This window comes from Rhinichthys klamathensis, unplaced genomic scaffold (genome assembly GCF_029890125.1).
Source record: "Rhinichthys klamathensis goyatoka isolate OS25496 unplaced genomic scaffold, OSU_Roscu_1.1 h1tg000430l_1, whole genome shotgun sequence".
Classification (NCBI taxonomy): domain Eukaryota; kingdom Metazoa; phylum Chordata; class Actinopteri; order Cypriniformes; family Leuciscidae; genus Rhinichthys; species Rhinichthys klamathensis.
This window is the reverse complement of record NW_026606926.1, coordinates 445,090-459,926: the sequence shown is the minus strand read 5'-3', so window position 1 is coordinate 459,926 and position 14,837 is coordinate 445,090.

Here is a 14,837-nt window from a genome sequence, read left to right as displayed (position 1 = left end):
TATTACATCATCATTTGCCTTTATGGCATTTGAGGCCGTAATAATAATAGCTATCATATTTTAATTCAATGTGAATGAAAAGCTTTAAAAATTGTGACGTGACCCTCAAAAACAACATTATCCATCACAGCCCCATTTTCATTCACATTAAATGAAATGTTGTCTATATTGACTATAAGGTCTATTAACATTATCTGTGTACATTACTCTAAGTCTTTTTTTAGGTAAGTAAGTGTTTGTTTAGCAAACTCAAGAGGTTATCTCTGCTCTGCCAGTATATCGGGACATGCAAAAGTCATAAAAAGGAAAGCCAATAAACTGCAAACACTTGAGCATGGCTTATGAATAAACCGCTGGTGGAAAAAAGAGGGAAATGCCCCTCAGGTATATAACTATTGGCCCCCAAAAAAACTCAAAACTCAAAACCCTCCATGACTAATTTCCTTCTCTTTCCTCTAGTTCTAATCCAGGAAGCATGGGAGTGCTCTTTCTAACGGTTGGAAGTCAAAACCCCCAACTGTGTGGTTTGGCCATTGCTTCCATATAGGCAGGACATTCCTCTGGAAACTCAACCCCCTTTCAGCTCAAAGACCTTCACATGCTTCCCATTCATCTCCAAAGGCCCTGAAAACAGGTTTTTGAAACGCTAACGAAGGAAGCAACATTCAGGAACAAATATTGTTTTTTATAAAATCACATTAATGTGTATTGGCTCTTGATAACCTTCACATTGAACAAACAACCTTACAGGCCTCTGTCTATTTATAGGGGGGCTAATCTGTGCTCCCCACTCTCCGTATCGGTCCATATCTCCCCCAGTCGCCAGGCTGGTACGACTTTATTTTTAGAGTTGAGAGAGTTGAGAGAGAAGAGAAGCCTTTTCCAGAATATCCTCATGAGCCCCCGACTTCATCAGATACTCAGGGATAAGACATTGTGTAACTTTGCTGAGACATAAAGCTGAGCTTAGTATCCTCAACCACTGTTCACTATACTGATTTTTATATATATATATATATATATTACAATATATGAAATATATAAATATATTAAATATCATCTATAAAAATTAGTGCTGCATGGGCAAAGATTAATCGCAATTAATCGCATCCAAAATAAAAGTTTGTGTTTACATAATATAAGTGTGTGTACTGTATAATTATTTTGTACATACACACATAAGCATGTATATATTTAAGAAATATTTGCATGTATATACTGTATATATATATATTTATACATAATTTATATTATATATAAATATATTATATATAAATAAATACAATTCTTAAATATACATGCATATGTGTGTATTTATATATACAAAATAATTATAGCTACACAGTAAACACACATATATTATGTAAACACAAACTTTTATTTTGGATGCGATTAATCGTTGCCCAGCACTAATAAAAATATTACATATTGATAAAATAAAATATAATAATATAAATCATATAAAAAAATTAATATAAATTTATTAATAAAAATTAAATATTACAAATTATATATATATTATATATAAAATGTGTGTAATATATTTACTTTTTATTAACACATCTATATTTTTTATGATTTCTATTTTTATATAAATCATATAAAAATATAAAAAAATTATACACAGATAGGCTATATATATATATATATATATATATATATATAATGCTTATAGAAACACATTTATATATATATATAATTAAAAATATATATATTTAATTAAAAACAAATGTTTAAAATATTATATTTATGTATATATATATATATATATAAAAATGTAATGTATATTTTGTTTATATATTTACTTTCTATTATAATTTTAAAATTAGGCTACTTTTATAAAATGTAAGAATAAAATATAAAAATAAAAATTTCACTGACAAAATAAAAAAAAACCTTTTGTTAAAGACTTTCAAATGGCGAGATCAACACTCTCTTCAACAGAGTTGTCCGATTTTTTTTTTTAACTAAAATCTGCTAAACCAGGCCTGAGCATCCATAAGTTCATTCAAAATATGAAGATAATTTAGTGAGAACCCCACCGGGAGGCAGAGGGTTTGAGAAATATCACAGCAGCAATATGGGCTGTATTTAAGCGGTTTTGCCTTAAATGAGGCGTAGCAGAGCAGGGCTGATCCAGATCTCTGAAGTCATGGAACATATCTGGCAGTGGGGGGAATGTTACAGGTTTAGGTTTTAATCGCTTCAGCTGCTTCTTCTACATATGCTGTGGATGTTATTTTAATCTATACTGTAATCACGAACTATCATACACGTCAAAGTCATATCAGAATGGTTACCTTGTCCGCCCTGCCCTTCAGTGTGGGTGTATCTGTGTCCTTGCTATTTTGCCAAGTACCATGTGTTTTTGTTCGTGTGTGTGTGTGTGAGGGCATGTTTTCCAGGTTTTCCTCTCAGCTGTATAGCCCACTTTCACCACCCTGTGAGTCATGTCCGGTAGCAGGTCTGTGCGTCTGTGTTTGAGTGTGTTTTAACATGAGCTTGAACACAATGTAAACTCTCTCTTCTGTCACTGAATTCGTAAATAGAGTTCTATACTACTTTAGAGAAATATATATAGTTCTCACTTATTTCTCTAGAGCTATGAAAGAACATTATCTGTCTGTTACAATTTTCCTCTAGGGTGTCACTGTCAGCTGAGAGAGGATTGATTTTTTAATAAATAAAATATTATTGTTGTATTATTACTCTATGAAAAAGCAACCTCTGACCGCTTGTGATATCAGACCAGAGAGGACTGATTTAAATAAATAAATAAACAAATAATGTATAATTTACTTTATTAATACTATCATATTAGTGTCCAGAGCTATGAAAGAGCAACCTCTGTCTATTAAATATTTCCTGTAAGATGTCAGCAGAGGGGATTTATTTTTCAAATAAATAAATAGAATTGTTATTATTTTTATTATTATTATTATTATAATACTCAAATATGTGTCCAGAGCTATGAAAGAGCAACCTCTGACCATTAAAATTTGAAAACAAGGTTTATTTTTGACCATTAAAGCAAGGTTGATTAATTTAGTTTTAAAAACATTTTAATAAAAAAAAACATTTAAAATAAAAAACATTTAAAATACATTTTAAAAACAATTATAATAAAATACAATTTTAAATCTAATTTAATAAGATAACATTAAATTATTAGATTTAATATAATAATTTTAACTTAATATTAATAATAATATTTTTAATTATATTAATATATATATATATATATATATATATGACTATTAAATATTAGTCTGATTGTGTGAAATATATATAAATATAAAGTATGGCTTTAAGACAGAAAATTAGGATAGATCACATATTTAAAAACACAAAACGTTACAGTGACCATCACACCACAAAGCAGCGTAATATCAACTCAAGCAGCTCCAGTCTGCTCTGGCCACGCTGATCTCCGGCATGTCTCAGGCTACGAGTGGCAAATAGATGACACAGCTCCTGAGGACTTAAAAGGGTGTGTGTGTGTGAGTGAAAGATGACAGACAGCCAACAGTGAGTCATTCTATAACCAGCTCAGCAGCTGTTGCCTTATCAGATAAGGCAGAAACCCGTCCCACATGCACAGGATACACACATACATTAAAAACAATACCGGTTTACAACATGCTATAAAAGCTACTTTGTTAAAACAGAGACCACATTTTACTTCCTGCACACACCTCAAAAACATGAAGACCTTTTTTACATAGTTTAGAGATGATATGGAGAAAGCTCCTTCCACAATCACTAAACTCAAAGTATCAGGAAAAGTGAGTGTTGACATTAAATACAGCAGATTAAAAGACTGCTCTCAGCAAATATGAACCTAAATAAACAGTCTGATTATTTATTAATCTGGGACAAAAGGTGGTTCATAGTCCAACATCAGTGCATTTACAGAGTCAACTTGACCTCAGGGTTTAAAATGGACATGATAAAACTGCCGCTTAAACACTGTAGGCATATATTAAATCCAGTGTTTTCTCTCTGTGCTGTAAACTCAATGTGCGTTGACTCTTTGCTTGAGGTTGTGCTGTGGTTGCAGGTTTAGAGATTAGGCTGATCTGGTTTCAGTAAACGGGAGCCGCTTTCACACAATCAGAAGCGACACAAAAAAACGTTCCCCTCTCTTGACCTCCTCACATTCCCCTCACAAACTATTTAAAGAGCTGTCTTGGAAATATGTGTGTGTGTTGAAAAGGAGTTGGTTCTAAAAGAACTAAATCTAGAAAAAAAACTTTTTACTTTATGTAATGTGTACAATGTGCATCGCTGACACACTAATGCCCAGTTTACAGACGAGGCTTAAACCTAGTCCAAGACTAAAATGCATGTTTGAGTTGTCTTAACTAAAGTAACTTGCACTGACATATCTTTAAACATGTAAATGCAGTTGTTTTGTCTCAAGATGCACACCATAAAGCTACTTAAATGTCCTAATTTAACTAAGGCCTAATCCTGGCTTAATCTAAGCCTTGTCTGTGAAACAGGGCCTAAATCTGACATATCAGTGAAGCATTTCTTTAAAGTAGGTTAAGATGTGCTCATATAATGACAGATAACTAGAAGTTTTCAGACAGGATTAGTTTTCTAATTTACATCAGATTTACAACGCTTAACATAAAATGCCCATTATTTCATGTAGTGATTCAGACAGGATTACAATCTCTAGTAATTTACATTTAATATATTGCTAATCTTTCGTGGTGGGGCCAGTGAAAATGTTTACAGGACAAACTAAAAAAGTATGTTGCCCTATGAAGTGTTTTTTTTTTTTACATTAAGTTGGCAAAAACGATTTAAAAAAAATGATGTTAAGGGTATATATATTCGGAGGACCCCTGAAAAGTACTGTATATTTTACCATCGTTGTGGTTTGGACAAGATGAAAATCACAAAGCCGGTCTGTAAATCTCAAGAGAAAACTAGTCCGTCAAGGAAAACTAGTCCCATCCAAACAGGCCTGTATTCATCTATCACTCAGACTTGGGGGTTTGTTGGGACATGTACCTATCAGCTGTAAAACAGGATCCAGCAGAGGATGGGAGGAGGGGCACGAATGAGAAAAATGGCTGTGGGTGTGTAAGATAACAGCTGTGGAGACAACTCAACGACATCAACAGCCAAACAGAGCAGAAACTCAAGACAAAGCGGCTCCTGCTCTCCGCAGGTTTGTCAGTTTTCACTTAATCATCATCACCCGAAGTCAACAGATGCCCAGGACGCCCTGGAGCCTGAGGAACATGATATGCCAACATCACTGTAAAAATGAGTACAAGAAAATACTATTTCAATCTTTCTATTTCAAAAATTCACCTTTAAAAAGTTGTTTCAAAGTAAATTCTACACCAAAAAAAATATATCAGTGTGTGTGGGAAATGCTGCCTTTTGCCGGAGTCCTCAAAAACTAAAGCACAAAACGCTTGAGTGTGGAGTGCTTGTTGCTATGGCAATCTCTTGAGATGATCTTGTCAGGGCGAGCGCTCCTCATTCAACGGGAGCAATGAATAAATTGGGCACGTTGAAGAGAAAAATGACAGTCTTAAAGATGTACACAATGTCGCTAAGGTTAGTTTGGAAATAAGGTTTAGTTTAGGGTCCAATTCTCACTATTAACTACGACTTTTGCCTTAATAAACTCCTAATTACTGCTTATTAATAGTTAGTAAGGTATAGTTTTTAAGTTTAGGTATTTGGTAGGATGTAGAATATGGTCCTGCAGAATAAGGCAATGATATGTGCTTTATAAGTACTAATAATATCCTATTGGCTGTATAATATAGTACAGCCAATATCCTGCATGCTAATAAGCAACTAGTTAATAGTGAGAATTGGACCCTAAACTAAAGTGTTACCGAAAATGTGTATTTATCTATAATGTTCTACTTCTTTAGAATTTTTTTTTTATTTGAACCAAAGGCATAGTTCTCACAAAAAAAGACATAGTTCTCACAAAAATAAAATATGTGATCAACAGCCAGTTTCACACATACAGCCTGTTCTGTCAATTCAACACTTTAACAACCTTCAACACATCATGTGAACAGAACCCATTGAACAGGTTTAAGAAGTTGTAACATTGCTGGAAAAGGGCCACGCCGATGTTATATGTACGAATAAAGCCGTAATATTAACGGTTTGTTGTCCAAGAGATACAATCACAATGTTCTGAAGGACCTGAAGCATTCACTCCGAGGCTATTGGCGCTGACCCAGAAATGCGATTTGAACAGGATTACAAACCATCTATGAATGTTGCATTCCATGCTATTTTTTGCCATTTACATATGCAGAAAAATCTGATTAGGACTGACAGTCTGAAAGTAGCCTTAGACCTGTGTTTTAGACCAAGGCAAAGGAGCTTGACATTTTTGTGCTTTAATCCCTCACTGTCTCCTCTTGTCTGTTCATAGGGGGGCAGGACTTCAGTCTCTGCTGACTAACTCTGTGATGAGACGTGCAGGACAGAAAAAGACAGGTGTGCGCAGCAGAGGTCTTCTGAGGCAAACCCTCACGGTCACAAAACAATGTGTGTGTTCAGACACAGCAGCTGACTGGCCACCTCACCCTGAAACTCTGTTTCCTGATCTGTCCATTACAGTGCACGGACACACAATCTCACTAAATGTCAGTCCTTTTACTCTGAGGAACATTTCTTGTTTAAAATGATTGATTTCACTTCATGCGTTAACTTTCTTGAAATGTAAGAAACTTTTCAAACAACTATATGCTGACTGCCTGTCCTTCGCTTCTCTTTCTTGTTGCATTAATGTTCTGGTGAAACTGTGTAAAAGCCATAAATCATGTTTAAACATATGGGTAGAATCACCTTGAATATGTAGTCCAGTACAGTGATGAGTCTGCCAGCAGCAGCTTATATGGATGCTCCTCCATTTGAATCCACAGCACTTTAATGGCTTCTGAGAATTAATCTCAAGTCACATGTTGAATAATATAGTGAAAGCATTAAATCAAAGCGCTAATTTGATTCAGTCTGACCTTTTCTAACAGTCTTTGTCAGCATCTCTAACTAATTACCTGTCCTGTGACCTGTGTCCAGCTGTGTGCATTTGCTTTTTTATAGGTTTAGCTATGAGTGACAATCTACCTGTTTATATAAACAATAACATAAATAATCATAATAGTAATAATATAAAAAAAATGATATAATAATAATAATGCTATTATATTATAGGTATTATTAGGCCATGAGACGGGACCCCAAATTTGGGCTACCAGTACCATTTTGAGGGATTAAATTTCTTTTTGATTTTCATGAAGGTACACATCTCTACTGTTGGAAAATGTGTGATAGCATCCGATCCATGTTAGCTTTCATTAGAAATCAACACTTATATCATCCTACCTCAAGGTAAGGTGTTCAGTGACTACAAGAGAGAAAAATGTATCCTTTTATAATTTTAAAAATTTATTTTAAAAAATTATAAAAAAAATTATTATAAAATTTGTATAAAATTAAAACTTTATTTAAAGATACATTTCACTTATACTTTTTCTTGACATATGTTTGAAAATCGTCCTCCGTAACCAAAAACTACCTTGAATCTAATGCTACATTTTTCAAATACAGGGTCATATACCTACACAAAAATCACCATGCGGTTTAATCCCTCAAAATGGTACCAATCAACCCTCTGTCTCACGGCCTATATAGGTGTATATATAGGCTATATATATTTGTTTGTTTTTTATACAAATGGAAAAAAAATATTTTTTACCTGGCGCCTAAACCTTATATGTCATATTTAAGTTGACGCAAATGAAAGCAAAGTTGCAAATAAACTAATATAATAAACTTCATCTTATATAGCATATTTAAAAACACCTCTAAAAACGCAAAGCACTGTACACAAGACAAACAATACATTAAACAATGAATAAAATAATAAAAATGTATTTCAGAATAAAAACCAGCAAGTATGCGCTGGTCTACAAAAATTGTCTTATGTTGAGCTTTAAAAATCCAAAACGTCTGAGCCTCCCCAAGTTCAAGTGGAAGAGAGTTCCAAAGAATAGGATCATAAGAAGAAAAAGCCCTGTCACCCATAGATTTTAAGCGTGTTTGAGGAACAGATGATTCAACAGGACTGAATCATTAAAAAGTATATCAACAATACCAGAACACTCGTCGCAACTTGCCATGGTTTCATAAAACAGTTTGTAAAGAAACATCCTCAATGACTAAATCAGACCAGCAGTTCTTGAGAATCTTTACAAGACAACAGTCATTTCCTGAATCTGACAGTAATTGTGAATGACTAATAAATAATGCACACCACATTAAATATGTGTATTCATTTAAAAAAATTACCATAATTTTACCATATCATGTCAAAATTGTAAAAATAAGTCAAAATATTACATACATATACAAGATCTTCACCAAAAATGTATGCACCTCTTGATGGAAAATGCTGTGATGTTATTTCCATCAAGAGGTGCATCAGTTTTTGGTCAAGATCTTGTACTGACAATGCAAGAGTCCAACACTCTGTAAAGTCCTCCAGCACATCCCAAAGACTTTCAATGAATTTGAGGTCTGTACTCAAAGGTGCGAATTCATGTGTGAAAATGATTATTCATGCTCCCTCCCAACCATTCTTCACAATTTGAGCCTGATGAATCTTGACATTGTCATCCTGGAATATGGCCATGGTGTGTCTTCCTACATGATTGTTTAAAGCTGCAGTCCGTAGCTTTTTTGGGGTGAAAAATGATCCAAAATACATATTTGAGAAAATACATAACCAGCCAGTGTTCAAAACTATCTGCTTGCCTTCGCTCGATTCAAAGCGGTAAGCTTGTAATGTTTTTAACTCCAGTGGTACTGGTGGATTGATATAATTAAACTTATCAATTTGAAGGCGGATCCAGAAAGTTTCAAACGACAATCACCAGTGACAACAGATTCACCCGCTGTAAAATGCAAAAGACTTCGTTCCGACATCGGTGGCTACAGAAAAAAAAAAACTGCAACCGGACCCATGCGAAAACAAGGATACGTATCGGAAGGACATTACATGTAGTCACGCAATGCTTGCTTACGTTGTTAACATTAACAATTTGAGAACAAAGTATAATTTGCACGGTTTTGCGTGATATGATAACTTATAAGCGATTGTTAGATTTAATCAGCGCGATTTACTGCAATGTCAAGAGTCAGAACCAGAACAAAAGTGGATGTTTCTTACTAGTTCAGATGACATTTTCAGGTGAAAATTCTTATGTTGGTCATACTTCCAAAAAGAATAATCTGTGATTCTGAATGCCAGTATCCACATCGGCGCGGTGACCGACAGCTGCACAGCACACTCTCCTCAATGTGTTCATCCGCGCTGTGCCGTGACGAGGGTGTTGAAGTACAACTCACGTAAAGTTGATAATTCCGCGAATGGCTGCAATTGCAGATTGGAGATGGTGACAAAGAGGAAAAACGCCGTACTGCAGCTTTAAAGCAGCACTAAGTAGGAATTCCGTTTTTGTCAAACAGCGACCCCTAGAGTTGTTGTGGAGTTGTACTGTCGTGAATAGCACTCACGCAGAGATGGCTCGCACGCACGGCCGGATCCCCTCCCCCTGTACACCGGTATCTGTTCAGTAGGATGGACGCTGTAACGAGTAGAAATAAGGTATGGCCCCTTTAAGAGCTGCGCGCGCCCAACACCACATGTATACGGCGCCGGGTTATTTCTGTTTGATGCTCATTTTATCAGAATTTTATCAGATCTGTTTTTTGCCGTAAAGCAATTAGTTACCTCGCGAGACCTGATATCACACGATACTTCCTAACACTGAGGCCGGCGGCCCGCCGGCCCAAAGTTGCAAGGGTGTTTTTGCGGCTCACAGGCACCAGGGGGGTGCGAGACGACCACCATTCAACACGAAATCAGTAATATAAACATTACAATGACTCTAAAGCTGTTCGGTTAAGGTAAAAAAGTTACGTAGTTCACCTTTAAGAGATGAAAAGCTACATACTCCATCAATTAGGGTTAGAAGAACTGTTGCCAAACATATAACATGCTAGAAACATAATAATCACTGCAAAGTATTTGCCTATTTAAATCCAAATAGTGACTTTTTTTTAGCTGGTATATTATTCAAGCATTTTTATACATACTTTGACTTGTAGTAAAATTTCTCAATACATTTTATACTTCTGTTTAACTGTAGATGTAATTCTAATATTCAGTCAAATACCTGCCCCCACAATGTCACAGAAAGATTCAGTTCGATCTTTAAAAACAGCACTTAAGAAATGACTAGCCGCATGTGTGTAGAATATAAGATAGAGGTGAGCCCTCAAACCCAGCATTCTTGAATGACAGCCCGTCAATACACATTCTGTTTCCAAACATTATTAAAAATGAGACAGCGTTATGCCGAGGGGTCTCGAGAGGAAGATTCGTAAAACCAAGTGTGGGAATTCCAGCTGATTTCTGAGATAAAGGAACCAGCAGGCACACAAGAGCGCCTGCTATATACATAATCAGACATCTGAAAGGGTCATATCTATACCTGCATACACAATCCCAGACAAATAAACACTAGTCAGAAGGACAGAGCGAACACAAATGGGGGATGAGGGAAGATAAGAGGAAGGAAAGGGACTGAAATAGAGAAGACTAATGTAATTTAATCTTGAACATTGTGCTGCTCATCATATTTCAGATTGGATCTTCACCCAGCTGAAGGGTAGAAGAGGTGTGTTTGACTCAAATTAAATTTCAGCTGGAAAATTGTTCTTTGTTCAGGGCAGGCACTGTTTTCAGTCTGCACAACTAAGTTAGCTGTCTGTTTTGTTTGAATGCCCTGTAATCAGAGTTTAATTTGTCTGTGTCCTTTGCTTTAAAGGGGTCATCTCATATTTTTGAAAACAAATTCTTATCATTACATTTTTCTTCCTGCAGGTTCACATTTTTGTGCCAAAACAGTCTTTATTTCGTTTTCATGACCATTTTCAACCCTCTCACTGACCCTTTGAATTCAACAGACGTTTTCTTTAAGACTAGGGCGGTTAGGTTTGCTAAACAATTTTAGGTCAGATGTGTCATTCACACTGTGAAAATGAGAGTGAAATGACATGACATATAGCTTTTAAAAATATTATTTTCCTGGTTGTAATATTGGGATCCTTCAGAATCATCTGCAGAGCTGTAGGTGCTACACACAGCCAGGAACAGCACAAGGTTTGGCAGACTTTCTAACATTTTAATGTTAGTTTTAGTTGTTCATGCTGTCTAGGAATAATAGTATTTACCCAACTTCTCTCACCGTGACTGCATGGACCACATTGTTGAACAGACATCTTTGACGTAAAAATGGTTATGACCATTTGTTAATATTTTGGTTTTCTGCGTTTAAAAAAAAAGCTCTTTTTTGACTGGACAGGTGGTTTCTTAAGTTCTTATAATAATATTTTAAAATAGAGAACGGCCATCTTCTCTTTCTAGCAGAGGAATTTTGTATGGAAGCCCATTTCATTCAAAATAAAAATAATTGTAATTGTTCATTTATGTTTATGTAATTGTTTATATCTCACAATCTGACTTTATATCTCGCAACTACAAATCTCAACAACATGATTTTTTTAAGCTACCTCTCTCAGTTACCTTTTTTGTTTTTCTCCAAGGCAGAAACAGACTTACATACTTTTCCACCCTTCAGACGGCGATCTCTCATGTCAACGAAAAGATATTTAACTGAAGAATTTGAGACCAAGAAAACAAATCAGATGGCCTGGCAGAAAAAAAAAAAACACTGCCTGCAGCACTTTTAGTCTTATTTCATGTAACTGCTGCCGCCTTCTCTTTTCTTTCACTCTCACACACAATGTTCTTCTCTCCACCCCAGCCCAGAGGTGCCCACTCGGAACCTTAAAAACACCAGAGAGGTTAAAGGTCATGCATTTTGGTGATATGTGCTTTTGTTCAAGTGGTTCGTGAGAAAAAGAGTCCTGGAAACCGGGAAGGACACGTCAAATCAGTGTGTATGCCATCACACTGACCTCAGGTCAGTGTTAATGAGAGGTCAAGCCTGGTAGAGGAGCTGATTACAAAGAAGGAGGAGAGAATGGAGGTCAAATATGTTTTTTGCCAGTAAAGTGTAAGTATCAAACTATCAAAGAGAGCCATATTGTCCACTTCTGGGAACACTAAGTATGGTTTAAAAATTAAGAGAGCATTGTCAACTGACAATGATGCTCATTTTAAGTCTAGATCTAAAAATGTATTATATATATATATATATATATATATATATATATATATATATATATATATATATATATATATATATATATATATATATAAAAAATAGATTATATATATATATATATATATATATATATATATATATATATATATATATATATATATATATATATATATATAAAAAATTCAGGGATAAATATCAGTGTGATAAAACTGCCCAAAATTTGTCATTGTACATAAACTTAATTATGTTTATGAATTAGTAATTCATTATATTTGTTAAAACAATACTTTCACCCTTGAAAATATATATTTAAAAGCTTTTTTTTTCTTTTCTTTTTTTGAAAATGGAATGACCGTTTTTTCAAAAGCAAATAAAAGCAAGATGAATTTCAACAAATGGCATTTTTCCCTTTTCTTTATCAAGGACATTAAATGTAATTAATTCACCCAATATTTTAAAGCTTGCAAAGCTTCTTATTCATGCCAGCAGTTTGCAGTTCTTTATTCACATGGGACTCTGAAGTGAAGCCATGAATTAATGTGGGCTAAACAAGATCCCTGCTAGATGGTCTGTGAAAACAATTTCTTTTAACATGCTAACTGTAGAGCGCTTTGAAGATTAAAAGCTGTTTACGGTTAAATTGCACTTTGGTTTTGCTCTGGGTTTGATAAAGCTCTCATGGTCTGCTAAAACAGGAGGAGCATGGCTCCTTTGAAGATTTGTGGGCATTTGGCTTATCAAGAATTCAAAAATAAGATTTAAACAAGTTTTAGCATTCCTCGTAAAATTGTGGAGAAAGTGGGAAAAACAGCGATTCTCTGAAATCGTCTTTGCTGAAAGATTCAAAAGGATGAAATTCTTTGGGATTCTTGTAGGAGGACGAAATGTAAAGCAGCACTTGATGAGATTATGTGGGGGGAAAAAAGCTTCCACGCCGTGATTTCCACATGCCTCGAGTCTCTCTGTGACACCAATCTGAGCATCAAAACTCAATCATTCAGCTATTCAAGACCAGTCATAATAATAACTCATTAAAATTCAGTATTCAGCTCTGATATTGATTGTGTCAGCTAAAGGGCTTTTGTCAGTTTCTAAAAGGCCAAAGGATTTCCTTTAGAATCAAATCTGTTTTTTTGGGGGGGGTTTCAGGCAAAGGTGTTGAATTTTATCTTTTTGAATGAATGAATGAATGAATGAATGAATTCAATCTCTAAAGCCGCAATCTATTCTGGTTTATCATACGCCAATATCACGCAAATTAATAAGGGGTGATAATTCAATTGAAAATCTGTATTTTCTCTCACAGATTCCCAGAGACACGGCACGGACACTAAATATGCCATTGTGACATCAGCATTTCCATAGCAACAGCTCGAACAATTTTCCTCATGTTCACAATAATTAAATGGAAGGTTGGATTATCCACTTTCCCTCTAAGGAGTAATTTTCATTATTTTTATTTTTTTTTATCAATAAAAGGAAAAATCAAACCCCTGTGTGATCAATTTTGAAATTTTACATGCAGATGACGGTGCGAAGAGGATATACCGGTAAGCGGCTGTGGGCATATTTTGGAATCATTTGGAAGCCTTTTTTGTACATTTGTTTATATATATATATATATTATACCTGATCTTATATGAAATGAGAGTCAAAAACCATTATGCTACTAAATATGACTGGTAATTAACAGTAATGTGATTTTTAACAAAATATGATATGTACTGTTTTGATTTTGCCAGGTATCTCATTGGTAACAGGAAATAGCATTTATGCTAACACATTCATTCACAGTATCTAATTGGTAACAGCCACTAGCACGTATGCTAACACATTCATTACCATTGCAATTTAAGTTACTTTAGATGATGGACACGTACAATTAAACAGAAGTAAAAACTGCCAACCTATGAAACAGATTCTGTGTTCTCTCTTTGGGAATAACTAACACAAGTTGCCAGTGATGTCAAATGTCCATGCAACACATTCCAGCACAGCACCATGTGATAATGCCTCAAATCTCAAATCTCCATATCCTGTACTAAAAAGACCAGTGCAGAGGCCAACTGATTTGAACCTGCATGGCCTCTTCAGCATGGTATTAACAAACATGTAGCGATAGTGAGGCATATCACAAGGTGAGTTTTTCAGCTTGAAGAAAGCAGGCTGCATGAGTGTGTGAGCTTCAGTGATAACAGTCATAAAAGCATTGCTCTTTTTAAGCATGGATTATGGACTGCAGCTTTATGAACACAGACTACATGACCTAATTCAAATGTGAAGTCTAATTCAGTGAGTGAATGAGCCCCGGCTATAGTATGAAGACCGATAGACATTAAAAAATTAATCTGTCATCTGTTCTCTATAGCTCCAACATAAAACAACTCCTTTTCTTTCCCTTATATTGGACCATTGCTCTTTTTCTGTTCTGTAGGAACATTGCCAACTTACCAGAAATCATCAACTAACGAATTGCTAATCTTTGTTTGTTTCAAACACAAGCATCTCATGGAGGAATTGTGATCCACTCTGCATTATGCTAGTGTTATATAACAGAAACAAAAAGCATATGTTATTAGTATCGAG